This window comes from Anabrus simplex, chromosome 5 (assembly GCF_040414725.1).
Source record: "Anabrus simplex isolate iqAnaSimp1 chromosome 5, ASM4041472v1, whole genome shotgun sequence".
Classification (NCBI taxonomy): Eukaryota; Metazoa; Arthropoda; class Insecta; order Orthoptera; family Tettigoniidae; genus Anabrus; species Anabrus simplex.
This window is the reverse complement of record NC_090269.1, coordinates 389,441,145-389,459,739: the sequence shown is the minus strand read 5'-3', so window position 1 is coordinate 389,459,739 and position 18,595 is coordinate 389,441,145. Positions and strand designations below refer to the sequence as shown.

Here is an 18,595-nt window from a genome sequence, read left to right as displayed (position 1 = left end):
CTGTCAAGAAAGCACGTGAGTTTGTTTCCAAACAAGAGCACGTGAAATTTTTCAATTTGCCGCCACCACATTTCAAAGGTATCTAGCTAAAGATGGCAGCACAGTGCTCTCTTGATTAAAGATGGCTGCTGTCATGTGGAATTGCCTGCCACCACAGGTATCTAGCTAAAGAGGGCAGCATGGTGCACAAAGATGGCTGCTGTCAAAAAGCATTTTTCAAATTATCCGCCACCACATTTCAAAGGTAAGTAGCAAAAGAGGGCAGCACTGTGCTCTATAGATTAAAGATGGCGGATGACAGTTGTCAAAAAACACGTGGCTTTGTTTACCTCGCGCTAGTTAGGTTAAGTTGGTAGCACTAAGGTTTAGACCCGTCAAGATGGCAGCACTGCGGATGACAGGTGACGAATTTTGCATCTAAAGAGGGCAGCACAGTGCTTTGTGGTTTAAAGATGGCGGATGACAGCTGTCAAAAAACACGTGGCTTTGTTTACCTCGCACTAGTTAGGTTAAGTTGGCACTACTGAGGTTTAGGCCCGTCAAGATGGTAGTACTGAGGTTAGCGATGCGTTGTTGTCTGTCAAAAAGCACGTCTCTTTGTTTACAAATCTGTCAAAAAGCACGTGGCTGTCAAAAAGCATGTGGCTTTGTTTACCTCATGCTAGTGAGGTTAAGTTGGCACTACTGAGGTTTAAGCCCGTCAAGATGGCAGTACTGAGGTTAGCGATGCGTTGTTGTCTGTCAAAAAGCACGTGGCTGTCAAAAAAATACGTGGCTTTGTTTACCTCACGCTACTTAGGTTAAGTTGGCACTAGTGAGGTTTAGGCCCGTCAAGATGGCAGCAGTGAGGTTAGCGATGCGTTGTTGTCGATGACAGCTGTCAAAAAGCTCGTGGCTTTGTTTACAAATTCAATCTCCCGCCAAAATTCAAATCTCCCGCCAAAATTCAAATTTCCCGCCAGAATTCAAATTTCCCGCGCCGCGGGCGGAGGAGGAGGCCGCCGAACTCTCCCATTATACTACTTGTGTCAACATCTCAATTTCATAAATGGTGGATATAGTACCATTAATCTCCGGTGTCCAGATATCTATAGCTAGAGCATCGCGAGCGCAGTACTCGAGGAAGTGGATGGTAGATTTCTGGTTGGTGCATACGTTACTGCGTTCATTGTCACCGATAAGATGGAAAAGACGAGCTCATTACTCGTGTCAGAAATGTGACTACTTCGATTGGACTACAGTTGAACTTGAATAACGTCAAAATAATTATTGATGTTGGAGAGTAGAAATTAGCCAGCAAAAACACCGTGAAGGATTTCAAAATCGGTTAAGAAATGCTATTCATGTCATTGAGCTCATGAGAATTGCACTTTCCTTAAACTTGAAGTTTAGATACTAGAGGGTATAAGGAAAAAGTTGTCTTGCAATAATTACTTCGCGATATCAGTATCACGATAAGAAGCTCTTGCACTTACTCAGTGATATATCTGTGACACTGATGCCATTTCGAATCTTAAGTTACGAGAAGTCTCCTCATCAAGTGCTTAGATATACGGTGAAATATTTCGACATAGCTGTTAAGTTTAATAATCCTACAGATTCTGATGATAGTTCCAGAAAGCGAGCTAGTTGGCCATGCGGTAAGTGCCGCGTATGTGTGAGCTTGAATTTGGGAGATTCAAATTCCACCGTCGGCAGCCCTGAACATTGTTTTCAGTCGTTTGACATTTTGCACCAGGCACATTCTGGGGCTGTTACTTAATTAAGGCCACAGACGATAGCTTCCCAACCCTAGACCTTTCCCATCCTTGGTTCACCGTAAACATTTGATATGTTAATGCAACATTAAATCACTAGCGAAGGAAAAAAGGAAGTTCCAAAAATACCACATCTTAGCCGAATGCATATTAGTTGGTTTATAGGTGGAGAGGGTAGACTGACGAACAGATAATTACTGTAATTATTTAATAAGATCACTACTTCAGTTAAGGGGTTTCCTGGCCCAGGCGGTAAAGGCATGCTCGGCTCTCCCGGAGGGACGTGGGTTCGAATCCCCTTGAGGAAGTAGTAAAATTTACGAATCAAGATTTCCAATTCCGAAGGTGCACATGGCCCCGAGGTTCACTCAGCCTACACCAAAAATGAGTACCAGGTTAATTCCTGGGGGCAAAGGCGGCCGCTGTAGAGCTAACCACTCTACCCTATCAAGTACCGAGTTTACGAATAGTGGAAGCCTTTACCTTCCACCCCTCCAAGGGCCTTCATTGCCTGTACGGAAATGACTTTGCTTTTTACTACTTCAGTTAAGTTTGTTATTACGATCATAAGCTATAAAAAGTTGCACAGAAATCTGTGTGTCCAGTGCGTCATATTACTCCAAGACAGTAGCGCGGCCGGGCTTGCCAGGATTTGCCTGGTGTGAAAATGGGAAACTACGGAAAACCATCTTCAGGGCTGTCGACAGTGGGGTTCGAAGCCACTATCTCCCGAATACTGGATACTGGCCGCAAATAAGCGACTGCAACTATCGAGCTCGGTCTCAAGACGGTGACACCGTCTCTCAGCCAGAAGATTTGTATTGGAGAAGGAGATGTGCGGAGAAGGTGAGAGAGTTTGCAGCCGTGGACTATACCAGGACCTGTGTCGACATTCGCCTTAATACAGGAGAATGGAAAACCACTGAAAACCATTCTCAGAACAGCCGGCGGTGGGGGCCAGCCCCTCTAGATCTTCCGAATGCAGAGGAGTAGACCCACGGCAGAGCCGCGGCCACCCTTCCTCTGCTCGGTTGGTCGGTCGGAGTGCAGAGCCATTGGACCAACCAAGTCCACTCTGCAAATCCCCGACCTGCAGAACACAGCCTGACATTACTTAGCATAGCGACGCTTATGTTAGCTTTCTGTGTGTGGTGGCCATAAGGCGCTACGGCTATGGAGATAAGCTCTACATTAGGTAGACGGGTAGGTTCGAACCCTACCGTCGGCTGTTCTGAGAATGGTTTCCTGTAGTTCCCACTTTCACTTCTAGGCAATAACCGGGAGAGCAGCCGATTCCTTCAAACCCCTTAGCCAAAGTCATTCACCATTCTTTTTGCAATGTTCTTTACGTCACACCGACACAGAGAGGTCATTAGGCGACGATTGGATAGGTAATAGGTGGGAGTGGGAAGAAAGCAGCCATGGCCTTATTGAAGGTAATAATGACTTCGTATGGCTATTTCTAGCGGAGTGCAGGCCTTGCAAGGCAGACCCTCCGATAAGGGAGCGCGGTATCTGCCATGAGTAGGTAACTGCGTGTTATTGTGATGGAGGATAGTGTTATGCGTGGTGTGTGAGTTGCAGGGATATTGGGGACAGCACAACACCCAGCCTCGGACCATTGGAATTAACCACTGATGGTTAAAATTCCAAATCCGGCCGGGAATCGAACCCGGGGCCCTCTAAACCGAAGGCCAGTACTCTGACCATTCAGCCAACGAATCGCACCTTATTTAAGGTACAGCCCCAGCATTTTCCTGATGTGAAAATGGGAAACCACGGAAATCCATTTTCAGGGCTACCGACTGTAGGAATCAAACACACTGTCTCCTGAAAACAAACTCAAAGCTGCGAGCTCCTAATCACACGGCCAGCTGGCTAGGTATTTCATCTACCATCATTCATTCAATCTTCATTAGCTCCTTAGCTGAGGTTGACGTCAGGATGTTCTGAAGACAATGGGTGGGGATATAGTACCGTATCTGAAGTACTTATTTGATTACTGTTTGCACGAAGGAACTATATTAGACCCTGTGTATTAAAAAGGATTGATAAACATAAAGCCGAAAATTAAAGGCCACCCAGTTTGACATGTGTTACATGTAAGCTTTGGGAAAGCATTATTTCTGATATTATATATGTAGCGAAATTAATAATAGGCTCGATAGAAAGCAGTTCGCATTTAAGAAAGGTTATTCCACTGAAGCTCAGCTTGTAGGATTCCAGCAAGATATAGCAGATATCATGGACTCGGAAGGTCAAATGGACTGTGTCGCGATTGACCTACCCGAAGCTTTTGACAGGGTGGATCATGGGAGACTTCTGGCAAAAACGAGTGCAATTGGACTAGACAAAAGAGTGCCTGAATGGGTAGCTATATTTATAGATAATAGAAAGAAAATCCTGTAACCTTTAAGACCAATTCCTCAACGCAGTATTATTGGACTTCTATGTTTTCTTATACATGTAGGCCTAAATGATATGAGTAAAGTATTGGTATCAGAGGTAAGGCTGTTTGCAGATGCTGTTGTACTGTATAGGGTAATAAATAAGTTACAAGATTGTGAGCAAATGCAATAAGACCTCGACAATGATGTGAGATAGACTGCAGGCAATGGTATGATGATAAACGGGGTTAAAAGTCAGGTAGTAAGTTTCACTACTAGGAACAGTTCTCTTAGTTTTAATTACTACCTTGATGGGGTAAACGTTCCTTATGGGCTGACTGTAAGTACACAAGTGTTAATATATGGAAATATCTTCATTGGGGTAATCACATAAACTGTATTGTAAATAAGGCGTACAGATGTCTGCACATGTTTATGGGGGTATGTAGGGGTTGTAGTAAGGATGTAAAGGAGAGGGTATATAAGTCTCTTGCAAGATCCCAACTAGAGTATGGTTCTAGTGTATGGGACCAGGACTACTTGACTCGAGAACTGAAAAAGAATTCACAGAAAAGGTGATCGATTTGTTCTGGGTGATTTCCGACAAAAGAGTAGCATTACGAAAATGTTGCAAAGTTTGGACTGGGAAGACGTGGGAGAAAGGAGACGAGCTGCTCGACTAAGTGGTACGTTCCGAGCTGTCAGTGGAGAGATGGCGTGGAATGACATTAGTAGGCGAATATTTTTGAGTGGTGGTTTTAAAAGAGGAAAGATCACAATGTGATGATACATTTTGAGTTCAAGAGGTCAAATATGGGCAAATGCTCTTTTATAGGAATTGGAGTTAGCGATTGGAATAATTTGCCAAGGAAGATTTTCAATAAACTTCGAAATTCTTTGTAATTATTTAAGAAAAGACTAGGTAAACAACAGATAGGGAGTCTGCCACCTGGGCGACTGTCCTAAATACAGATCAGTGGTGAATGATTGACTGATTTATTGATTGATTAATTAATTAATTAATTAACTTAGTGATTGATTGATTGATTGATTGATTGATTGATTGATTGATTGATTGATTGATTGATTGATTGATTGATTGATTGATTGATTGATTGATTGATTGATTGATTGATTGATTGATTGATTGATCTGTTTGTAATAAGCAATCCATATAATTTCATTTCACTTCATCCCCGATTCTGTATCAGGAAACGGGACCGAAATGGTAGAAATACCCAATTTGTGACCGGGGAAATGGGTGTCTGTTCATTGTCTTCGTTGATTCATGTATAGTAAGAATATGCATGAGGGAGCATCCAGAAATTGATAACTTGCTCAAAGTCCAGGAAAAGCCTCAGAAGGCTAAGGTTATCCAATTTTCAAAAATATTTCAATAACATTGATGGAATAGGTAGGCCTACTGTATCAGAAAATTATAGCTTAATCATGTTTTGTGACAGTTTGTTATTTGGAATATGTTTGGTATTTTATAAAACTAACAACACTAGTTTCATGTGTTTACGATGATTGCGATGGACGGATGGTCTCTCGCACGGTTGGGGGTCATTCTGCTCATTGACTTTGTCCATTCGTATGTACTCGCAGTAAGAATAAACAGGAAAAGGTGGTAACCTGGATTCTATAACTTGGTTGAGGTGTACGAAATACCTCAGGCTAAACTTTAAGATATAAGTTATTGGGCACGTATCATATATTTTAAAAATTTCTTGTAACATTTCGCTAATTGGAATATCTTTGGTTTGTAGTACTAACATAACTAACTCCATGTAATAATTATGATTACAATACATGAATACTCTCTCCTCAGTTGGTGATCATCCATGACTGGGAGATAAGAGTATTAATTAATTAATTAATTAATTAATTAATTCATTCATTCAATATATAATTTATTGTTGTAAATATACCATAAAAATTGTAATGAATTCCAATGATATTCATAACAGTGTTCGTATTTTGAGCTTTAACTCCGGTTTTCACCAGTTTCCTGAATAAAACAATGGTAATACGTAATGGCTAACAGAAGACAGGCACTAGAGTGTGCAAGAATGATCCATATTTTTCTGTCGACAGTGTTCTGAATTCTACAAGAGGCCTCGCTAGTTGTGCAACACTTGAGTTAAGTTTGTTCATAAAAAGAGAATGATTTCTATGAACTTTTTATTCGATGCTCTTACTCATTAACTACTTAACCCGAACCACACTTTGTTTCTAGTATTGAGAGGCTCAATCCAGTGGTCTTTAGACACATGTGATGGATTTACTGTACATTACTGATGCTTTATCGGGAGACATTTGCCATAACTACTGAAATATCCCTCGTGTACCTACGGTACAGTCACTTTTCACTTTACATGTCGCGCCTTGTTTGCTGTTTTAGACCTAGCTTTGGTAGAAATGGTTGTCCTTTGCATGCTAGGTGCTGGGTGCAAGGGCCACCATTTCTAAACTACTAGTCACCTACTTATGACGCTTTGGTGTGCCGAATGAGACCACTGTGATCTGCGGCAAACATTGAAAGCCTCTATATCAATCTTGAGGCATCACCTCTACGCTCCACCCACTTAATTAAATCAAGTAAAGTGTTTTATCTGCTTCTTTGTCACTAAGGATTGTTTCCCCTCTTTATCAATATAATTATTTTTTATTCTGTATGATATTCTTTGTCGGTTTGGCAACCTCAATCATTTGAGGTAGAATGAATAATAACAATAATTTTGCGCTCTCAGATTATTCAATATCCCATGAACCTTACCAGTTTCTGAGTTCACTCAATCAGGTTCACTGCTATTTCTTCCAACTTTGCTAAACTTGAACGTGTTCAATCTTTGCGACAGATAAAGGTCGTGTATGTTATGATCCAAAATGCATAAACTAAATTGACATTTCGCACCCACTTCGTCCAAGCGGAATATTTATGTTTTATGCTTAATAAATGCTATATGTTCGGGGCGTCGACCTAGAAAGATCCTATGCCTCTACTTGCACCATATGTTATGAACCTGCGTGTATTTGGAAACTGCGGAAGTATAAAGTGTTAAATGTGAGGAAAGGAACGTTAAGGACGACACGAACACCCAGTCCCCAGGCCAGGGATATTAATCATTTACAATTAAAAACCCCCTGATCCGGCCAGGAATCGAACCCGGCTGCCAGGTGATAGGCGGGCGCGTTGCCCCCTACACTGCGGGGTCGGACAAGCGGGATATTACGTCTTATCACCTGTGGCACTTTAATCGTAACTTCCGCACTAGGTTCTGCTGTTGCAAGTGGGTCACATGCAATAGGGTAGCCAGGATCGATCGATAGGGAGGGGGGGTTGGGAGTTATAGTTAAAAGTGATGATATACCAGGTGTACGCATACATTTTTGCCGGGTTTTTTGATAAAGAGAACTGGTAATTTTCAAGGGAATTTCATTTTTTTTGTTTATTCAAAATATTGGCCATCGGCTTCTACACACTTCGCCCATCTTTCAGGTTAGTTATGAATACCATACCAGAAAAACTGATTGTTTTTTTTTGCGGAAAACCATTCGTCAAGCCATTTTTCAATTTCCTCGAAATTGTTGAATTGCTGCTCTGCGAGCGCTTGCCCCATATATGCGAAGAGGTGATAGATGGCGCCAGGTCGGGGCAGTATGGCAGGTGCGGAAGGGTGTTCCATCCAAGCGATTTCAATGTGTCTTCACTGGTTTTGTTGTGTGAGACGACGCATTGTCGTGTAACAAAATCACTTTGCCATGTCTTCTGGCCCATTCCGACCGTCTTTCGATCAATGCGTGATTTAAATTAATCATTTGTTGGCGACAGCGTTGTGCATTAACGGTCATCATCCAGTAACGCCTGCAATTGCTCGTCTTCGTACTTTCGTGGTCTACCAGAGCGCGCACTGTCTTTCACAATGAAATCACCACGTTTAAATTGTCGATACCATGTCTCGCACGTCCTAATCGATAGAGCGTGTTCACCATATATGTTTCTACCAGCAAGCGATGACTGCCCACAGCTTTCTTCTTTTGGTTACATAAGAAAAGCAATGCGTGCCGCAAATGTCCTTTTTCAGGCACGAACGTCGACGTGATCACTGAACCATACTATACAGACGCTAGTGTTTGGCGGACTCAACTTGTGTGTGTTGATAGGTCAGACGAACAAACAGACGTATGTGATAAATTCATACGCTGCGTACTGTTGGTAAGGTATTGCAATCACCATCTCCCCTTCCTATAAACGAATATTTGCCCCAATTTATCCTATTGAATTCCAGCATTACACTTCATATTTTGATCTTTCCTACTTTTAAATACACCACTCAGATTTATTCGTCTACTAATGCCATTTCACGTCCACTGACAGCTCGGAACATACCACTTAGTCGACCAGCTCGTCTCCTTTCTCCCAAGTCTTCCGAGCCCAAACTTTGCAACATTTTTGTAACGCTACTCTTTTGTCGGAAATCACCCAGGACAAATCGAGCTGCTTTTCTTTGATATTTTTCCAGTTCTTGAATCAAGTAATACAGCATAATTTGAGACCTTAACTATTCAGGGTATGTCAAATCGAAGTTATACTCCATCTGCAGGCATAGCCATGCATTAAACTGTCAGGCCACCCCTCAAAACAAAGCGAATAGCGGTGCGTCCGTGTGTCGTTGTGAGGTACACAGACTACTGCGGTCATTTGAGCACGTTGTACGTCAACCAGCACATCCCATAAGACATCTTAACGAGGTTCAACTTGCAAGGGCCGTCACCTTTATCCAGGAAGGATGGCCTTTTCGTCGTGTTGCTGTGGATCTCAATGTCTCTCCATCAGTTATTCACCACTTGTGGAATCGCTACAATGAGACAGGCCACTTCACAAGGAGGGTTGGACAAGGTCGTGGACACATGGGAACCCGACAGGATGACCGATAACTGACATCTGTGCATTGCGGCGTCGTTCAGCAACTGCCAGAGGACTGCAACAAGACCTCAGGAGGGTCACTGGAGTCACGGTGTCTGACCAGACAGTAAGGAACAGATTAAGAGAAGTGTCGTTACGACCCTGGCGTCCTATTCGAGTGGCCCGTTTAACGCAGCAACATCGCGCAGCTCACCTTCTGTTTGCCTGTACTCACGTCAACTGGAAACTTCACCAATGGAGACCTGTGTAGTTCACGGACGAGTCCAGATATCCCCTGTCACAGCGTGATGGACGTCAACTTGTATGGAGACGCCGTGGTGAGCAGTACATGCCAAATATTGTCCAGGAAGGCGAGCGATTCGGACAAGGTTTTGTGATGGTGTGGGGTGGCATCAGCATTGATGGCCGTACGGATCTTGTCGTCGTCCATGGTAATCTTACCGCTGCGGGGTACAGCGAATAGATACTGCTACAGCATGTGTTGGTTGCTGCATACGGTGTTGGCTCTGAATTCGTACTCATGCACTACAATGCTAGGGCTCATGTAGCGCGCATCACCAGAGCTGTCTTGCGAGAACTAGACATTCAAGAGATGGAATGGCCAGCAGGGAGTTCCGACCTTAATCCATCGAGCATGTGTGCGATAGGCTTGACAGAAGTGTTTATAGGCGTCCTGTTCCACCACAGACTTTGCAAGACCTAGAACAGGCTCTCTTCGCAGAATGGGGCCCGATAGCGCAACATGACCTCCGACGACTTATACGGACAGGATAGACGAGAATGAGGAGCCTGGCACAAGTAAGTGGAAGCAATGCCTAAACAACCCACGCTCCCATGTTCAGGGCCCCTAGGGCCACTTTTAGTCACCTCTTACAACAGGCAGGGGATACCCCACCCACAGGGGGAATTAAGGAAAACGGATCCAGGGATTAAAAGCTTTTGAAATCTATTACTATGTGTGTTGTTTATTTTGTAATTTATTATGTCACCATAGACGGAGATGGGTAGAATTAAACTACTTTTTTGTAACTTTTTGTTAGTCTGGCCCCACGGTGTAGGGGGCAACGCATCCGCCTGTCACCCGGCAGTAACCGATTCGATTCCCGGCCGAGTTAGGGCATTTTAATTGTAAATGATTAATATCCCTGGCCTGGGGACTTAAGTGTTTGTGTCGTCCTTAACGTTCCTTTCCTCATATTGAGCACTCTACACTTCCGCAATTACACGCAGGTTCGTATCATAAGGTGCAAGTAGTAGCAAAAGATTTACAGAGGTCGACGCCACGAACAAACATAATTTTTTTTAAACCTTCTTATTATGAGGATGGTCAGCGTGGTGGCCTTCAGTTCAGATGGTTCTGGCTTCGATTCCCTGTTGGGTATTTTAATTTTAACTGGTAAATTTATTTGGGATGTGGACTGCGCTGTCCGCTCTGTTTCCAACATCCGTGCAACTCGTACACAACACACAATACTTTTTCTCAGTTTTTCATACCCAGCAGTTACAACCAACCCTCAATGGAGGGTCTCCCTAAGAAGGGCTGCACTGTGCTAGCAATAACCACACGAAATTATTATTATTTAATGGGAAAAGATCTCGTCGCGTATAAAGGGCAATCAAGGAAAAGAAAACTCGCTGGAAAATCTTCGAGGTGTGCGTGTGTGCGTGTTCTCTCCAATTTAAGTGTGTATAAAAATTTAAACCAGTATTCCTTACGGTTACTACTAGTACTAAATTGTTTTCATTCCTTCCCTGAACGGGGCGGGGGGCTCCTAGACGGTGACGCCGTCTCTCAGGCCGGGAGAAGGTGAGAGGGTTGATGGACGTGGATTATACTGGGAACTGTCCCAGCATTCACCTTAGTGCAGGAGAATGGAAAACCACGGAAAACCACTCTCAGGACAGCCGACAGTGGGGACCAGCCCCTCTCCGTCTCCCGATTATAGAGGTCCTATGGTAGAGCGGTGGCCAATATTTCTCTGCTCGGTTGGCTGGTCGGAGTGCACAACTATTGGATCACGGACCAACCGTGGCCACATGTTGGCCGGGACCCACTCTGTATCCGTCAACGCCTGGTTTTTATATTGCTTCCATTATCCACGCTGAAGGGGTGAGGTGGGCCACCCAGAGGGTAACACCCTCTCTCTGGCCAGGAAAATGGGTGTAGTAAAGGAGGAGAGAAGAAAAGGTGAGGTAGATGGAAGGATGTTATAATATATTAGGGGTAGATTTATTCTGTTTTGTGGATAAGGGGGAGATGATACAGGGATATACTTTATTTATTTTGCAGACAGGTATTGGGTTTTTCAATTTTTTCAGTTTCTATATTTTCATTCTTTCCCATACGTATGTGTGTGTGTGATAGGGTATACAAGAGTTATATCTCCTTATGATACTATTGCTATTCGTATTATGTGGAAGAGGATTGAAATGATGAGGCTAGTAAGAGGAGGTTATTGTATTCTACGAATGTCAAGTTAAGACTGTAATTGGCTAGGAAATATAAAGGACGAGGAGGAAAAGAAACCAGATACTTCTTATATGAAAAACAAGTGAATCTTATATTTAGTGTCGTTTATGAACCTTCTCTTGGGCGTGGCAGCCGCCTTCCTTGGGGTAGTCACACCGGAGTATGCTAGGGTCGTACTCTTGGCCGACAGGACAGTCGAACTTGACGGGCCTGCCGAAGTTACACTCGTAGAAGATCGTGCAGTCTACGTCGTCGGCCAGTAGCTGGCTCTCCTCTACACAATCCGCTACGGGATTGCAGCTGACTAGCGCCACGGCGGCGAGGAGAGCAACTACCAGGAAACAGGCTGAAACAAGACGAGGTGTTACATTATATAGAAAAGTAGGAAAAACGCAGTTTATAATAACTGTTAATGGGGTTCAGGATAATTAACAAAAATAATGAGCCCGAAAGAGCTACCAGGAAGAAATGATGAAATGAAAGAAGCTGCAAGGAAGAGAATGAAGGAACACTGGGCACAAAGAAATACAGAATCATAAAGAGTTTAACGTGGTCCAAAGTCGTTTAAATAAATAAATAAATAAATAAATAAATAAATAAATAAATAAATGTCCGCCTCTGTGGTGTACTGGTTAGTGTGATTAGCTGCCACCCCCGGAGGCCCGGCTTCGATTCCCGGCTCTGCCACGAAATTTGAAAAGTGGCACGAGGACTGGAACGGGGTTCACTCAGTCTCGGGAGGTCAACTGAGAGGGGGAGTGGGTTCAATTCCTACCTCAACCGTCCTCGAAGTGGTTTTCCATTTTTTTCCTACTTCTCCTCCAGGGAAATGCAGGGATAGTACCTAACTTAAGGCCAGGATCGCTTTCTTCTCTCTTTCTTGCCAATCCGTTTCAATCTTTCCATCCCCCATAAGGCCCCTGTTCAGCATAGCAGGTGAGGCCACCTGCGTGAAGTTCTGGTCTTACTCCCCATTTGTATCCCCGACCAAATATCTCACGTTACAGACACTGTCCTTGAGGCGGCAAAGTTGGGATCCCTTAATGAATCCGTGGAAGAAACCAACCCTAGACGATAAACTGATTGAATTAAATTTTTAAAAAATGTGTTATAATCCCGGAGGTTTAAATGTTAGAGAGGAGTTTTCCGAAATAAGTGCAACATATGAAAGGGCTTCAAGTGGAAAGAAGTACAGAGACTCTTAACAATGCGGACGGAAGAGAAAAGTAGACAAAATAAATATGCAGCGTAGTCATTTCTTACATAAATAAATAATTAAATAATTGCAATTCTTTGCGTCGCACCGACACAGATAGTTCTTATGGCGACGATGGGATACGAAAGGGCTAGGAGTGAGAAGGAAGCAGCTGTGGCCTTAATTAAGGTACAGCATTTGCCTGATGTGAAAATGGGAAACTACGAAAAACCATCTTCAGCGCTGCCGACAGAGGGGTTCGAACCCACTATCTCCCGAGTGCATGCTCACCGCTGTACGACCCAAACCGCACGGCCACTTGCTCGGTTAAATAAATAAATAAATAATGTTGAAGTTTTTACGTCCAAGCAATTACTTCTAAGGGGATGGCTGGTCGAGATGGTACAGGCACGCTCGGTTCACGCGCAAGGGCGAGAGCTCCATTCGCCTTCAGTGATTTAAAAAAATTAAGAAATGAGATTTCCACGTCTGGAGGTGCATATGGCCATGAGGTTCACTCAGCCTACACAAAAAATGAATACCGGGTTAATTCATGGGGACAAAGGCGGTCGGATAGAGCTCTCCTCTTTCACCCATCAAGGCCGAGGTTATGGATAGTGGAAGCCTTTACCTTCCACCCCTCCAAGGGCCTTCATGATCTGTACGGAGATTACTTTGCTTCAGCGCGATGTGAATACCGCAGTAGACTTGTTTCGCGAGTCATTGTGTTAACAGTGCACTGTGTCTAGAGCAAATTATTTACATTAATGAATATCTCACAGTTTCCCTCGTGAGTTTGACAATATAAAAGTGACTGAGATATGAGTAATGCCACTTTTGGTGTAGCCAGTTTCTGCGCTAAGTGATATGGAAGTGGTATCCAGAGGGTCTATTGGGGTACACATTTTAGTGGATTTTACAGACTGATACGTAACTTTCTCGCTAGATGAGGAAAACAACGGGAAACAACCTCACCACCCATTTCCCTTCTGCAACTCGTCAGAGACATCTCGGATATCTATGGCAGTTTATGCCATCTGTCGATGATCCTTCGAGCTGAGGATATACATACAGTACTTCTTAAATGAGTACATCATTCTTTCTTTCTTTCTTTCCTTTCTTTCTTTCTTTCTTTCTTTCTTTCTTTCTTTCTTTCTTTCTTTCTTTCTTTCTTTCTTTCTTCCCTCGGACTTAGTGAGGGATCCTACTTCTACCGTTTCAAGGGCAGTGTCCTGGAGCGTGAGCCTTTGGGTCGGGGATACAACTGGGGGGGGGGGAGGACCAATACCTTGCACAGGCGTCTTAACCTGTTATACTGAACAAGGGCCTTGTGGGAGGGGGGAATTGGAAGGGTTTGGCCTTACGTTAGATACAATCCAGGCATTTGCTTGTAGGAGAAGTGGGAAACAACGGAAAACCACTTCGAGAATGGCTGTGGTGGGAACGAACCCCACTTTACTCAGTTGACCTCCCGAGGCTGAGTGGACACCGTTCCAGCTCACGTACCAGTTTTCAAATTTCTTGGCAGAGCCGGGAATCGAACCCGGGACATCGGGAGTGGTAGCTAATCACATTAACTACTACACCACAGGGCGGACAAATGGGCTAACCGACAAACTATTATTTTCGTTATTATTACCTAATTCAACAAAAGCTAACTTAAATCTTCACAAAACTTAAATTCAGTAAACGTAAAACGAATACTAAGGCAGGCACCGAAAATGAAACTGAGTATCTGAGATACACCCACACCAAATTCGTTCAGTAGTTTAGGTGTGATTGAATGCGGAAGAAACAGGCAACATCTCAATTTAAACTACTAAGCATTTTTTTTGTAAATCATGTCGCAAACACTATATTTTCAGGTCGAAATTTTGAAACAAATCATAACTAGATGTGTGATATTTCCCTAGGATTTTTTTCTTCAAATTGTCATGAAATTCCACCCTGCAGTTAAGCTAAGATGTCATCTTAGAGACAGGTAGACGTGAATTCATTTTTATATGCAGAAATATGTAGAATACTCTGTCCGACTCCTTGGCTGAATGCTCAGCGTTGATGTCTTCGTCTCCGAGTGTCCCGGGTTCAATTCCTGGTTGGGTGTTTGTCCGAACACTCGCCTCTTCATATTCACACAATCAATCAAACACCACAGAAACACGCAATAGTGATTAAATTGCTCCCCATAGTGTTGCCATCAGTAAGGGCACTCAGCCGTATAGCAGGGCCAAATCTCCTGAAACAGAAAGGGAGGCCCTCGAAGACAGACACTGTTTCAATATGACAGAGCCACACTCCCGTCCCTTGATTTTTTCTAACCAAGCTCCCTTGTTCATTTCTTGTTCCCTTTTCACGCCTATAAGTTGCACTGGCTTTGAGACGCCTAAAGGATTTTGCACTTTTCGACACTTCATTGATTCGATTCTCTTAGAGAGAGATGATGTATTCGATTACTCCACCGAAGACCGGGCGAGTTGGCCGTGCGCGTAGAGGCGCGCGGCTGTGAGCTTGTATCCGGGAGATAGTAGGTTCGAATCCCACTATCGGCAGCCCTGAAGATGGTTTTCCGTGGTTTCCCATTTTCACACCAGGCAAATGCTGGGGCTGTACCTTAATTAAGGCCACGGCCGCTTCCTTCCAACTCCTAGGCCTTTCCTATCCCATCGTCGCCATAAGACCTATCTGTGTCGGTGCGACGTAAAGCCCCTAGCAAAAAAAAAACTCCACCGAAGACAGTACGAGATAGTACGAGACTGACGGAAGGTCGCAAATGGACCAACGTCAGTATGAAGAATCAAATCACGGGAGGAATGAGAGAACGAAACGGTATTAGGAGGAGCAAAGGCACGCCGAACAAATCTGTAACATTTTAAAACTAGTTCTGTTACTAAATGTTTATGAAATGATAGACACTATATGAAATCCAAGGCAGTCGAAAGCCACGTCTACTCTTACCTTTTCTTTCTTTCTTAATCTGCTTACCCTCCAGGGTTGGTTTTTTTCCTCGGACTCAGCGAAGGATCCTACCGGGAGCGTGAGACTTTTGGGTCGGGGGATACAAGTGTGGAGGGGGACCAGTTCTTCGACCAGGCGGCCTCACCTGTTATGCTGAACAGGGGCCTTGGTGTGGGATGGGAAGATTGGAAGGGATAGACAAGGAAGAGGGAAGGAAGCGGCAGTGGCCTTAAGTTAGGTACAATCCCGGCATTTTCCTGGAGGAGAAGTGGGAAACCACGGAAAACAACTTCCAGGATGGCTGAGGTGGGAATCGAACCCACCTCTACTCAATTGACCTTCCGAGGTTGAGTGGACCCCGTTCCAGCCCTCGTACCACTTTTCAAATTTCGTGGCAGAGCCGAGAATAGAACCCGGGCCTCCGGAGGTGGCAGCTAATCACACTAACCACTACACCACAGAGGCGGACTACTCTTCCCTACCAATCAATCAATCAATCAATCAATCAATCAATCAATCAATCAATCAATCAATCAATCAATCAATCAATCAATCAATCAATCAATCAATCAATCAATCAATAGACCTCTACTGATCTGCAGATAGGGATTTCGCTCAAGTGGTAGATTCCCTATCAACCGTTTGTCTAGAATTTTCGTAAATAACTTCAAATTAATTGGAAATTAATCGAACATCTCCCTTGGTAAGTGATTCCTATTCCTAATTCCCCTTTTCCTACTCCCATAAATGAATATTTGCCCGAATGTGTCCTCTTGAATTCCAGCCTTTATCTTCATATTACGAACTTTCATAATTCCATTCAAGCTTATTCGTCTACTAATGTCATTCCGTGCCACCTCTTCACCGACAGCACGTAACAGAACGCTTAGTCGAACAATGTTTACAACAATTTTGTAATACTAGCTTACTCTTTTGTCACTAATCACTAAAAGAAAAGCGTGCTTTCCTTTGGGTTTTTTATTTCAGTTCTCGAATGAAGTAATCCTGGCGAGGGTTCCATTCACTAATTAGGGCCTTACCAGGGACTTAGATGCCCTCCCCTTTACATCCTTACTACAATCTCTAAATACCCTCATAACCTTATGGAAATATCTGTACCGGGCGAGATGGCCGTGCGGTGAGGGGCGTGCAGTTGTGAGCTTCCATCCGGGAGATAGTGGGTCTGAACCCGAATATCGGCAGCCCCGAAGTTGGTTTTCTGTGATTTACAATTTTTAACACCAGGCAAATGGTGGGGCTGTACCTTAATTAAGGCCATGGCCACTTCCTTTCCACTCCTAGGCCTTTCCTATCCCATCGTCGCCGTAAGACCTATTTGTGTCGGTGCCGTATTCTTATTTACAACCTCCTTATCTCTAACTTCTTCTTTCTTAATCCTTTTACCGTCCAGGATTGGTTTTTCTCTCGGACTCAGCGAAGGATCCCATCTCTACCGCCTCAAGGGCATTGTCCTGGAGCGTAAGACTTTTGGGTTGGGGATACAAGTGTGAAGGGGGACCAGTTCTTCGCCCACGCGGCCTCATCTGCTATGCTGAACAGGGGTCTTGTGGAGGATGGGAAGACTGGAAGGGATAGACAAGGAAGAGGGAAGGACGCGGCCGTGGCCTTAAGTTAGGTACCGTCCCCGCATTTGCCTGGAGGAAATGTGCGAAACCACGGAAAACCACTTCGAGGATAACTGAGGTGGTAATTGAACTCACTAACACTATTCACACTAACCGCTACACCAAAGAGAAGGACTATCTCTAACCAATGGAGATAAATACGCCCTATGACTATCAAGAAAATAGAGTCGATGGACTGGAAATAACGCAATTTCTCAATATTTACAAGAAGATTGCCCAGAGGATAAGTAATCTCTAATCTAAACTCTGCATTTTCAGTTATTTCTAACACTCGTGTGATGCATTCTACACGCAAAAGTTCTGAGGCTATGAGTACAGCGAGGCTCCCCTTCCACATTCTTGGGGAAGAAAATCTCAAAATGAAAGAAATATTTCAGTGTTCCAATTCCATTTAGCTGTTCAACCTGACTTCTCACGAGTGCGGAGAGTACCTTACTCACCTTTCATGTTGGATGCTGCTGGTAACAGGAGATAGCTGTTCGTACTTGAGTTTCTGACCAGCTTATATACTCACAACCGTTGTACGAAGTTCAAGTACCCTCGTTACGTCAGCCAAAAATTAGATCTTTGTCGTGTCTAGAATATACATTAGCAGCACTTTCCACTGCGAGATATAAAAATAACACGTGGGAGTTTTGTGGTCCTAGTAGTCCAGTTCATGAATTATAAAAGGAGGAGCAAGAGGCGAAGCCACCTCTGAAGCATACCGTGAATGCTCCAAAGGGGAAGTAAATAGAGATGAAGTGGCCACCACGGTGCTTTACGTCCGGTTTAAAGACAGACAGTTTCAACGGGAAAGATCCAGATGCAATAAAATGTCCTTTCTACTCTAAACCAGTTTTGTCCTTGTCATGTATTCCAGGAGTAAATGGTCCATTTCAAAGATATGTCCAATTCTATATTATAGAAAAGTGCTATGTATAAAACAGACTAGGAAACCAATTTCTGCAATAAATAATAGGCCTAATGTTCAGTGAGTCGAAAATTAGATCTTTGTCGTGTCTAGAATTTACATTAGCAGCAATTTCCACTGCGAGATATAAAAATAACACGTGGGAGTAACTAACATTTTTCTTTAAACTTTATATAAATGATAGTAATAATAATGGCTTGTGGCCTTGGAGAGGACTGGTGCAGGTCTTTCGATTTGACGTCCATAGACGACCTGCACGTCGTGATGAAGATCAAATGCTGATGAAGACGGCACATACAACCAGTACCCGTGCCAGGGAAATTAACCACTTATGGTTAAAAT

The 18,595-nt window shown here is 43.6% G+C and overlaps 1 long non-coding RNA gene across 1 annotated transcript; it reads right to left on the bottom strand.

Annotated features, from left to right (window-relative positions):
* Positions 1 to 11,608: 11,608 nt before the first annotated feature.
* On the bottom strand, positions 11,609 to 17,880 carry LOC136874163 (uncharacterized). The gene is made up of 2 exons (XR_010860239.2): positions 17,781 to 17,880; positions 11,609 to 11,890 (listed from the first exon to the last, which is right to left on the bottom strand). It is a non-coding gene; the product is annotated as an uncharacterized lncRNA (long non-coding RNA).
* Positions 17,881 to 18,595: the final 715 nt, after the last annotated feature.